Source organism: Piliocolobus tephrosceles, chromosome 2, assembly GCF_002776525.5.
Source record: "Piliocolobus tephrosceles isolate RC106 chromosome 2, ASM277652v3, whole genome shotgun sequence".
NCBI lineage: Eukaryota > Metazoa > Chordata > Mammalia > Primates > Cercopithecidae > Piliocolobus > Piliocolobus tephrosceles.
This window is the reverse complement of record NC_045435.1, coordinates 104,331,022-104,341,862: the sequence shown is the minus strand read 5'-3', so window position 1 is coordinate 104,341,862 and position 10,841 is coordinate 104,331,022. Positions and strand designations below refer to the sequence as shown.

Below are 10,841 nucleotides of genomic sequence, written 5' to 3'. Positions count from 1 at the left end.
TGCTCCTTCTATGGATTTTTAAAATCAATTACAAAAACTTGTTGGGATCATGAGGTGGTAGAAGGCAGGGCAGCAGGTGGGGAGCATAGCAATCACTTCTGTGCATGTGGCCGACTCTCCATTCATTCTGCAGTGAAGGGAGCAGCACTACGCTAGAAGTCAAACAGCCTGAGTCCTAGCCCAGCTCTACCTCTTACTAACTGTGTGACTGTGTGACCTCCCTGATCTAAAGCTTCATTTTCCTTGTCTTCAAATGGAATGATAATGCCCTGCCAGTGTCATCCCCGGGATGCTTAAGAGAGGTTCAAAAGAGTCAAAACAGGTGAAAGCACTGTGAAAAGTCTAAAGTGCCAAGTGCTGTACCCGAGGCCTCTCTTGATTATGTACACTATTTGGGCAAGAGCCTGGGCCCCAGGGTCGAACCCATCTGAGTTAGAATCCTGGCACTACCTCCTGTCAATGGTTTGACCTCGCGCAAGTTTCACTCTCTAAGCTTCATGTTCTTCATCTATAAAATGGAGAGCACTCACCCTCAAAGAGTTGTAAGGATTTAATGAGATCATAAATGTGGCACCCTGACAGTGTCTGGAATAGAGATTTCTCAATGGATGCTGACTCATATCATTAGTGAAGAGCTACAGCTGTATGGATCAGATCACCCTTTGCTGCAGTGTGGGAGAATGAGACTCATCAAGTGTGCTTGGAAATCCCATCAGATATAAAATTCATATGTCACTTCCTCGTTGGAAGATTTTTCTCACTCCCCAACCCCTGCGCAGTTTACTAGTCTCTCTCCCATACCACTTTTGTTTGAATATTCTATTGTGCTTAGTAGGCACTATTTTGTAATTTCTTTACTTACATGTGTCCTCTACTAGACTGTAAGAAACTTGATGCTGGAACTCTGTACTACTCATCTCAGAACTCATCTCAGAATCGTTCATGCCTAAGACAGTGCTCACCTCACAGTAGGCACATAATGAATGCTTTGGAATGGGATATGTGAATATATGCTATTCTGTTGTAAGTCAGCCTTCAGACAAGTGATGGAGACATGAATACGAGGTGCTGTGACACAGGAGAAAAAGCAACATTCTCAGGGATTCGTAGAGCTTTCACTCCGGCATTCTCTCCCACTCTTCTTTGTAATGTCAAGTCAGACTGCTATGCAGTTCAAGCAAATATTCATAACTCAATTATTTTACCGGTCCTATAAAACCAATAAAAATGAAGCAAAACCATGCTAGAAATAAATATTTAAAATTCAGTTAACTCCATATTTTGCCAGATTTTGTATCCCTGATAAAATGTCACAAAATCCTGAACTTCAAAGAGAACAAACAGTGTCAGGATCACGAAGGCTAAAGCAGAGGATAGTACTAGATGAAGTGGCTATCTTCCCACACAGCGTGATTTCCAGGTATAACCACAAGACCCTGGCCTCTTGATAATCTATTCCCATTAGTCTTTCCCTCTCTTTCTACCTAGCCTGATGTTCATGCCATCGTAAGTTTATATGTGTTTGTGTGTATCTGAGGTGGGCAGGGGTGCGCTAGATGCAGCATTTTCAGAAAACGCTTGCACAAATGCCTGTTTTCTTTTCACATGCCTTTTCCCATTAGCATATTAACATCATCCATGGGAATGTGCCTTATACTCATAAATATTATTACTATTGACACAGAATAATTCATCAGGTCAACTTTTTGGTCCCACAAAAGATAGCTTGGCCTTTAGGGAAGGAGATAGAGAGGTAGATTTTAATCACAGGCCTCAGGTTGTGTGAGCTTGGAACCAGGTGCAGCCTGGAGAAGGTAGACCAAGGAGAGGTAACTTAATTAAAGCCTGGGCCCTGGGGACTGGGGGAGAAAGCCAAATAATGGAAATCAATGTCAGTCAGTCAGTATTCGATCTTGTTGTCCCTTGAGTCTACTCATGATTCTGGTTTGCTGTTGTTATTTTCCAGTAAGGTTTACTAAGCACTATGTGCTAACAGGAGGATGGGCTTGGTGTACAGTAGTATGACTTCTTCTCTTCTTCCAGGAAACTGACCCTACCGCTACTTCAACCATATGACTTCAATAGAAAGTGGCAATCACAGTTCTTCCTCCCAATTCCCAACCTCAACTGATAGGCTTGGGAATGGGTTCATGACCCATTTGGACCAAACCAAATCCTACCCCCAGAGTTTTCTAACTGGAGCTCAGAGGGGATTAGCCCCCTCTCTAGGGGTAAAGCTGAGAGATGTGGGCCTGAGAGCAGTAGAAGATCACCTTTCAAGCCAAGTAGAAGTGGAGCTGAGAAAATACTGTCAGGAATCTAGGAGAAGAGTGGAGAAGAAAGATGAAGAGTGTCCTGGTGATGGTCCCCCAGAGAGCTCCTGTTTGAAGGCATCTCTGAGACAAGCTGCTGATTGGAAAGGGGAAACAGTAAATCCCCCTCTTGCCTAAGTTAGTTCAAGTGGTGGATTTGCTGCTTGGAACCAAATAATCTCCAATATGCTAAATTTGAATGCCTCCTGTGAATCTTTAATCAAGTATAAGCCACCACGCTGGATTCAGGGTTGCTAATAAAGAAGAAAGAAACAAGAGCTGACACATACTGAATGTCCACTACATTCTGGACAGTATATATAAATTACTATATTCTTCACAGCAACTCTAAGAAACAGGTATTGCTTTTAGGAAAATACATCTTAATATGGTTGGTAACTTCTATGCTAAGTTACCAACCACAGTAAGTTCTCTTAGAAAGTAAATAGAGACAAAAATCTTAATTTAGACATCTGACTCTGTATCCATATCCTGTTTTTATTCCTCTGCTACACATTGCCCTTTATGGGGTCTTATAACATAATTCAGAAAAGAGAAATTTATACCAAAATATGTAATAAGATATGAGATAATGCAAATGAGAAGAGAGGAAACATTGAGTATGCATTGACCCACTGTCCAAAGGACCACCCAAATTCTAGGTACCAAATTAGAATCTTGAAGCCCTATTACTGCTTTTAAACCCTGTCCTTGCTATGAACCTAAAAATTTCATTGTTACAAGATGAGAGACTTAGTCAAGGCTTTTCACCTAAATATGTTCAGATCTGTAAGTTGGAGGTAGAAAATAAAATCTTCAAAGACTTCAGCAATTTTATTGGAAGAGGAGTAATGTTTAACCAAGTCGATAATAAAATGTGGAAAGATCAGCAAAATACAGCCACCCAAAGACAAGGCAGGGAAGATGGGTCTGAACCACAGCAGAAATTACTTAAGTTCTTCCAATGGGAAAACTGCTGGCTGATAGCGAGGGCTGTTAAACAATGAAATGGGTTACCAGGGCAAGCTAAAGAATCTCCTCATCTGGAGGCCTTTAAAATAGTAAAAATTTTCTTGGTCTGAATGGCTTTACGTGTGGTCTTCCTTGAGGCGGGGTGGGGTCAGAGAGCTACAGAGGAGGGATGACCCCTCCAAATCCTTTCCCAAAGGCTGGGATTCTCCCTACCTGACTGTCATCACCTTGGGGAAGGGGGGCTTTGCCATTTGCCAAGTGCCCCCTTTCTTAGTTCTTGCCTACCTTAGTAATGCACTAATTCACAACTGCTGCAGAAATAATTGAAATATTTAGACATAATGGGGGAAGTTTAATAGGGTCCAGTGGGAAACCCAGGTGTTTAGATCAGCTTAAAAATAGTAACCACCTCCCCTGCCGGGGGGTTTCCATTCACAATCAGCTCCGCTTTTATTCTTAACCATAAAGGCTACCTCAGACAGGAAATTATTCACGTGATTGGTCTTTACAAGTGCTGTTGGGTTTAAACTGAGGGCTGTAGAGGTCATTAGTGGGCAGCCATGTGATTAACCTTTGCTAGCCTGTTGCTTTTCACACTTTGTTAACAGCTTCCATTATTGCCCCTCTGAGTCTTGAGGAAGCTGTTTATTGACAGTATTAAAAATACATTGCTACAAATTCTTAAGAGCCTTGTGTTAAAGAAAAAATCACCCTCCCAACATCTTATAGCCAGCCGACTGGGGAAATGGGAAACCTCTAATTTGCCATAAAGGTTTATCAAGAAGCACTAAGTAATACTACATTTAACTCAAAGGTAGCACCTGACATCACTCCTTGTCATACTTAGTTGTATGTTATGGTGACACCAGAGAATTTGAGGAGTGAGCTGTAAAACGTCTGGACAAATTTGAGACTGACTCAGTTATTTCGAAGGAATTTAGATTGTGCATAAGTTTAGGGGAGAAGGAGGGAAAGAGACTTATAAGAAAAATGTTCCTCTTGAGGAAAATAAAGCCCTTGCCCACATAAGACGACCAAGAGTTTTGGGAAGAATGTGTATGTGTGAGTCAGTACGTAATCTGATGTGAATAAATGATGGTTGTTTTAGTTCTCACCCCACTCCCACCCCCAGCCTGGGCTGTGAAGTGTTTTGGGAGACATTTCCTACAATTGTCTGGGCAAGAAAGACCATATTGATGTTTCCCTACCAGTGATGTGCTTAAAACCTCCTTAAAGGATGGCATTCTTCAAACGATCCTTGGTCCATGACTCCTCCCACTGCCCCCATGACCTTCCTGTAAGAATTCAATGGCCCTTCTATGACCCCCTACCTCAGCATAAGATTTTTTCCCAAGCACTTTCCTTTTACTTTCTGAATTCCATGGGGGAAATCTAACTCCTGGCTCCAAAAGTATCTAAAGCTTTTTCCCTCCTACGTCAGGGTCCATACCCAAGGAACTGGAAGTAGAAGATGACTCTTCAGGAGATTCATGCCCTGCTGTTACATGTATACATACAAGATATATATATATATAAGGAATGCATAGGAAAGGAAGGCAGAATTCCACATGAAATTTCTGTGCTTAAAAGATTAGAGGAGACAGTGTACAAGAAGAGAGATCACTGATTCTCCATCCACTGCCTTGACTCTATGCTTGCTTGTTTTCTATTTTTGTACTGTTGCTCCACTTATTCATATGCTGTTTAAAATGTGTAGCTATAGACCCAAATATTTTTCCTGGGAATGATGACATGGCAAGTATTATTTCTCTCAAAGAAAAACATAAATTAATTAATGTTCTTAAAAGGAGAGGAGCATAGTAAGTGGGGCTACTCCCTTCTTCCAAAACTGCCTGTTGGACATTCTAATGACCTCTATGTTTGTGTGAATTGTACAATAGCTGGACTTTAGTTCTCACATACACACTCTGGTCAACAAATCCAAACAAACAAGCACAAAAGGTTCAATTCCCTTTTAAAATACCTTTATAACTTTTTAAACTGACAAGCCACATATTCCTATATTTCATGATAGAAAGGTGGAGGGGAAATTTTTGCCAGAATAAGATTTTGCATTTTATGTCAAATTGTATCTGGAAGCTCATTTAAAAAGTGGAATTATACACCACCCACCCCCCAAAAGCAAAGATTTGAGATGAAAATGCCAAGATAACTTTAATTATAGGTTTGTTGGGGGTGTGACATTAAAATATCAGTCAGTGGAAAACTTCACATTGTTAACATGTCACTCAAAAATTTTGAAATTTGTGTTATACCATTACTACTTATTTGTACATTCTTGGTCTCCAATGCACATACTTGCTAGGATAAGAGCCCAAGTCATTATAACAAGTGATCCAACATTTTCACATTTATTTTAAAATTAGAATTGAATATAAATTGATGTAGGCTTGTTAATGTAGAACCTTGGTTTCACTTATTGCAGATTTTCAAAATTAGGCTGAAATCATATATAATTTTTCAATATAAAAAATAACAAATTTTAGGCCAGGTGCAGTGGCTCACGCCTATAATCCCAGCACCTTGGGAGGACGAGGTGGGCGAATCACAAGATCAGGAGTTCGAGACCAGCCTGGCCAACATGGCGAAACCCCGTCTCTACTAAAAATACAAAAATTAGCTGGGCATGGTGGTGGGTACCTGTAATCCTGGCTACTCAGGAAGCTGAGGAAAGAGAATCGCTTGAACCCGGGAGGCGGAGGTTGCAGTGAGCTGAGATCACACCACTGCACTCCAGCCTGGGAAACAGAGCAAGACTCTGTCTCAAAAAATAAATAAATAATATTTTTTAATTTTACCTATAATCTGTCAGTTTTTCTACAAAATTTAAAATAATATTGTGGCACCAGGGGAAAAGAACATATAGTAGCCTCTAACATCAAGCTAGACTTGCTGTAGCTAATAATTGGTTTTCTCTGCTCCCACTTCCAAACCGCATAAGAAAGGAAACCATGGAAACTGGGCCACCATAAAGCAAAGCTTTCCAACCTCAGCTGAGCTCTCACTGATCCTCAAAAATGATTTTACACATCTCTTGTTGACTAATTATTGCGGGAGGCCGCAGTGGCTGTTTTAAACATTTGTCAACCTCCAGGGACCACCCCTTAACTTCCTTCAACTTAACCTCACTCCTGGGAGATGACCTACAGGCCAATTTCACTGAGGAAGCCAGGCAGCATGAGCTCCTGGTGCTGGTGCATGACCAAACTAGACCTGGGCTTTGGGCTGCCTGGCTGGGTCTAGGAATATAACTGGCTGAAGTTCTCCCTGCCTACATACATTCCCTGCTCTGATTAGGCAGCCTCAGTTTGACAGTTCATGCTTCCTTAAGGCCTACATGCTGCTGCCTGGTCCCAGCTAACCTTGATCCCTAGTCCATTATAACTTTTTTTTTAATTGGCACATAATAACTGTACATATTTATGGGGTATGGTGTGGTGTTTCAACACACGTATGCATTGTATAAAAAAAATCAAATCAGAGTATTTTACGTAGTCATCTCCTCAAACATTTATCATTTCTTTGTGGTGAGGAGATTCAAAATTCTCTCTTCTCGTTATTTTGAAATTTAAAATGTAATATTGTTAACCATAGTCACCCTACTGTGCATTTCTAACAGCATTTTCTCTCTTCTGCTGGTGGCCCCATTCTTGTGTCTGAGAACATGGCCAGCTCTTCCTTATCCTTACAGATTTCCTTTGAGGACTCTTCCTCTACCATTATTTCCACTTCTCTGAGGCTTTATCTTTGGCTTTTGTCCTTAGTTCTCTCTCTTTTGCAGCCCCTCACTGTCCTCCTTAGAAATCTGACTACATATAAATGACAATATTTATCAAAATGAAGAAGTGGAGAAGAAGTACTAGTTTGATGAGGAAAGAGAATTTTAGTTTGAGGGACTAATTTCTCAGTCCCTAAACTCACATTTCTCACTTTCAGAGCCATCAAGTAATTCCTCGAACTGAAATTATTTTTCCCCATCAGACTAGCACTTCTTCTCAACTTCCTCATTTTGATAAATACTGTTACTAATGTTCCAGAGCCATGAGTGTTCTTTCTCTCTCCATGGTCAGTAAATTACCATCACACTTAAAACAAAATTCAAACTTCTTTCCGTGGCCTAAACCTCTCTATGTGATCTTGGACCTCATACCCATTTACCATCACCTGGTTTGCCATGATTTGGCCATTCTGGCCTTGTTTCTGCTTCTCAGACACACTAAACTTGTTCTTTCCTTGGGGTTTCATGTGGCACTTCTCTCCTCCAGGTAGTGTCTTGTCATGTGGCCAAAATACCACCACATCAGAGAGATGGTCCCAGAAACTCTGCCACATCACACTGTTTATACTTTCCCCATCACAACTCTCATGACTGATATTAAACTCTTGTTTATTTTTAAACTTGTTTATTGTTCATCTCTCTTCTCTGGAATAGCAGCTCCCTGACACTAGGAACCTGTGTGTTTTGCTCACTACAGTAACTTTGTGGACATCAGTGTCCTATAGATCTCAATAACTATTTGTTCTATGAATTAATATGTAAGTGAAGTCTGATGGATTCAACTGTCACAGCACCCCTCACATCCATCCTGCCTTTGTCTTCCCACTGATACCAGCATAGATCAAGCCCTTACTATGCAATGCGTTGGCACTGCCTGAGACATTTCATGTCCCATCAACACTTCATGCTACCACTAGGTTAATACATGAGCAGCAGTTCTGATCCTATTACCCTCTTGATAAGTGTTTAACAAATGGAATATTTCATAACCCAAATTAAGTATAAACTTATTACCATAGCTTTTAATATCCATCCACTTATTCAATAAACATTTTGGGTACAATTGTACAAAGAAGACACTGTGTGGACTGTTGCACTTATGAAGATGAAGCATACCACATTAGAGAGTTCTATTATAGATATGTGCCCCAGATTTGAAGATGAGCAGAAGAGAAAACCCTGAGTGAGCCTGTAGGAAGTGATACTTCAACTGACTCTTGACCAACCAAGCAAAATACATGAACGCAGGTGGGAGAAATGGGCAACTATTTTCTAGGAAGAGAGACTAGCATATGTAAAAGTAAACAGAGGATTGTGAGCTATGTTTGATGATTATGACAATTGGTCCCGTTTGGCAGGGGAATGGGGGGGTTTTGTCAGTAGAGCAAGAAGTGAAGCAGATTGGTCAGTGGAGACCAGATCAGCAAGGACCTTGAATTCTGTGCTAGCAACAAAAAGGCAGCATAGAGTGGCAATTAGAAGCATATGCCCTGGACTAAGACTGTCTGGGCTTACTGCCTACCCCAATGGGGCAAATTCATTACCCTTTCTATGCCCCTGTTTCCTCATCTGTTAAGTGGAGATAAAAACATAACAACAGTTACCTATCTCATAGGATTATTATGAGAATTAACATATGAATTAATTTATGTAAAGCAATTAGAACAGTACCTGGCACACAATAAACACACTATTTTCCATTGTTATTCTATAAATAATGGGAAACTATTGAAGAATTATATGTAGGAAAGCAACCTAAGATTACCATCTCTTAAAGATAATTGTTAGAGTAATATATAAAATGAGTCTTGAGGAGAAAGAAACTGGAAGTACAAAAAATCAGTTAAGATTTAAAATGATGAGTAGCTAAACCACAGCAGGAAAAAATGGGTGGGCAAAAGAAAAGAGAGGCTTGAGAGTCATTTAAGAAGCAAAATCAGGAGAATTTGGTGACAATGATGTGTGTGGTAAGGGTGAAAGAGTTATCGATGATTTCCAAATTTCTGACATAAGAGATCAAGTGTGTGGTGGAAGTGGTAAGCAGAATCAGAAACACAAGAGGAAGGACTGATTTTGGAGAAGAGACAATAAATTCAGCACATCAGTGATAGGCTGATGTGATATCCACAGAGCAGACGCGAAAGGCTTCCACAAAGCAACTGGAATATGGGTCCAGAGCTCAGAAAAAAAAAAGCCTTTGAAACTGCATGAGTCGAAGACATTGGGTATGAAAAATAAAATCAGAAGAGCTACCTAGAGATCACCAGAGAACACCAACATGAAAGGGAAAAGACTCTCATGAAGTAGGAGGACAGCAAGGTAAGAAGGAAATTGTGGAAAGGAGTTTTAAGAATAAGGGGGAGATCGGCTGGGTGCAGTGGTTCACGCCTGTAATCCCAGCACTTTGGAAAGCCGAGGCAGGTGGATCCCCTGGAGTCAGGAGTTTGAGACCAGCCTGACCAACATGGAGAAACCCCGTCTCTACTAAAAATTCAAAAATTAGCTGAGCATGGTGGTGCATGCCTGTTATCCCAGCTACTCAGGAGTCTGAGGCAGGAGAATCACTTGAACCCAGGAGGTGGAGATTGTGGTGAGCAGAGATAGTGCCATCGCACTGCAGCCTGGGCAATAAGAGCAAAACTCCATCTAAAGAAGAAGAAGAAGAAGAAGGAGAAGGAGAAGGAGAAGGAGAAGAAGAAGGAGGAGGAGGAGGAAGATCAACAAGATCAGACCTTAGATGTGTTGCCTGAGATAAGAACTTTAACATGCCCACTAGACTTGCAGTTGTGACATTAATGAATTCAGTGAAATATGTTACAGAGGCAAGGTAGAAGCTCACATCAGGCCACAGTAGATTGAACAGTTTAGAAGCCAAATGTGAGGGTAAGAAAGAGACTTCAGATAAATCTCAGGAAACTAAGGTATGAAAGAGAAAAGAGAAGGTGACAGTTAAAGAGGAATACAGGATGGAGGTAGGTTCTTTCTTTTTTTTTATTTTACTTTAAGTTTTGGGATACATGTGCAGAATGTGCAGGTTTGTTACATAAGTATATATGTGCCATAGTGGTTTGCCGCACCCATCAACCCATCATCTAGGTTTTAAGCCCCACATGCATTAGGTATTTGTCCTAATGCTCTCCTTGCCCTTGACCCCTACCCCCCGACAGGCCCCACCGTGTGATGTTCCCCTCACTGTGTCCATGTGTTCTCATTGTTCAACCCCTACCTGTGAGAACATGTGGTGTTTGGTTTTCTGTTCCTGTGTTAGTTTTCTGAGAAGGATGATTTCCAGCTTCATCCAGGTCCCTGCAAAGAACATGAACTCATTCTTTTTTATGGCTGCATAGTATTCCATGGTGTAGATGTGCCACATTTTCTTTATCCAGTCTATCATTGATGGGCATTTGGGTTAGTTCCAAGTCTTTGCTCTTGTGAATAGTGCTGCAGTAAACATACTTGTGCACTTCGCTGTGTTGGTGTGTTGAGGAAAAAAATGGCAGACTGAGAGACAGAGACTCTCAAGTTCTTTCTGTCTGCCTGTCCCAATATTTCCAGTTTTATCTCACACTTCTCTCTAGCTCACTCCAAATGCTCCCAAACTGGAACTATGGAGTTGAAAGAAAACACTGGAAGGGGAGGAGCTAGACATGAAACCAAGAATCCCTGCCTCATCATTATGCCTCCAGCCAGCGCCAAATACCTGAACTGCAACTGCTGGATGATTCAGCTGTTTCTCCCGGTGTGTTATCACATGTTTA

At 41.0% G+C, this 10,841-nt stretch overlaps 1 pseudogene; it reads left to right on the top strand.

Moving 5' to 3' along the window:
• Positions 1-2,150: 2,150 nt before the first annotated feature.
• LOC111523194 overlaps positions 2,151-10,841 on the top strand; it is a 105,844-nt pseudogene continuing 97,153 nt past the window's right edge.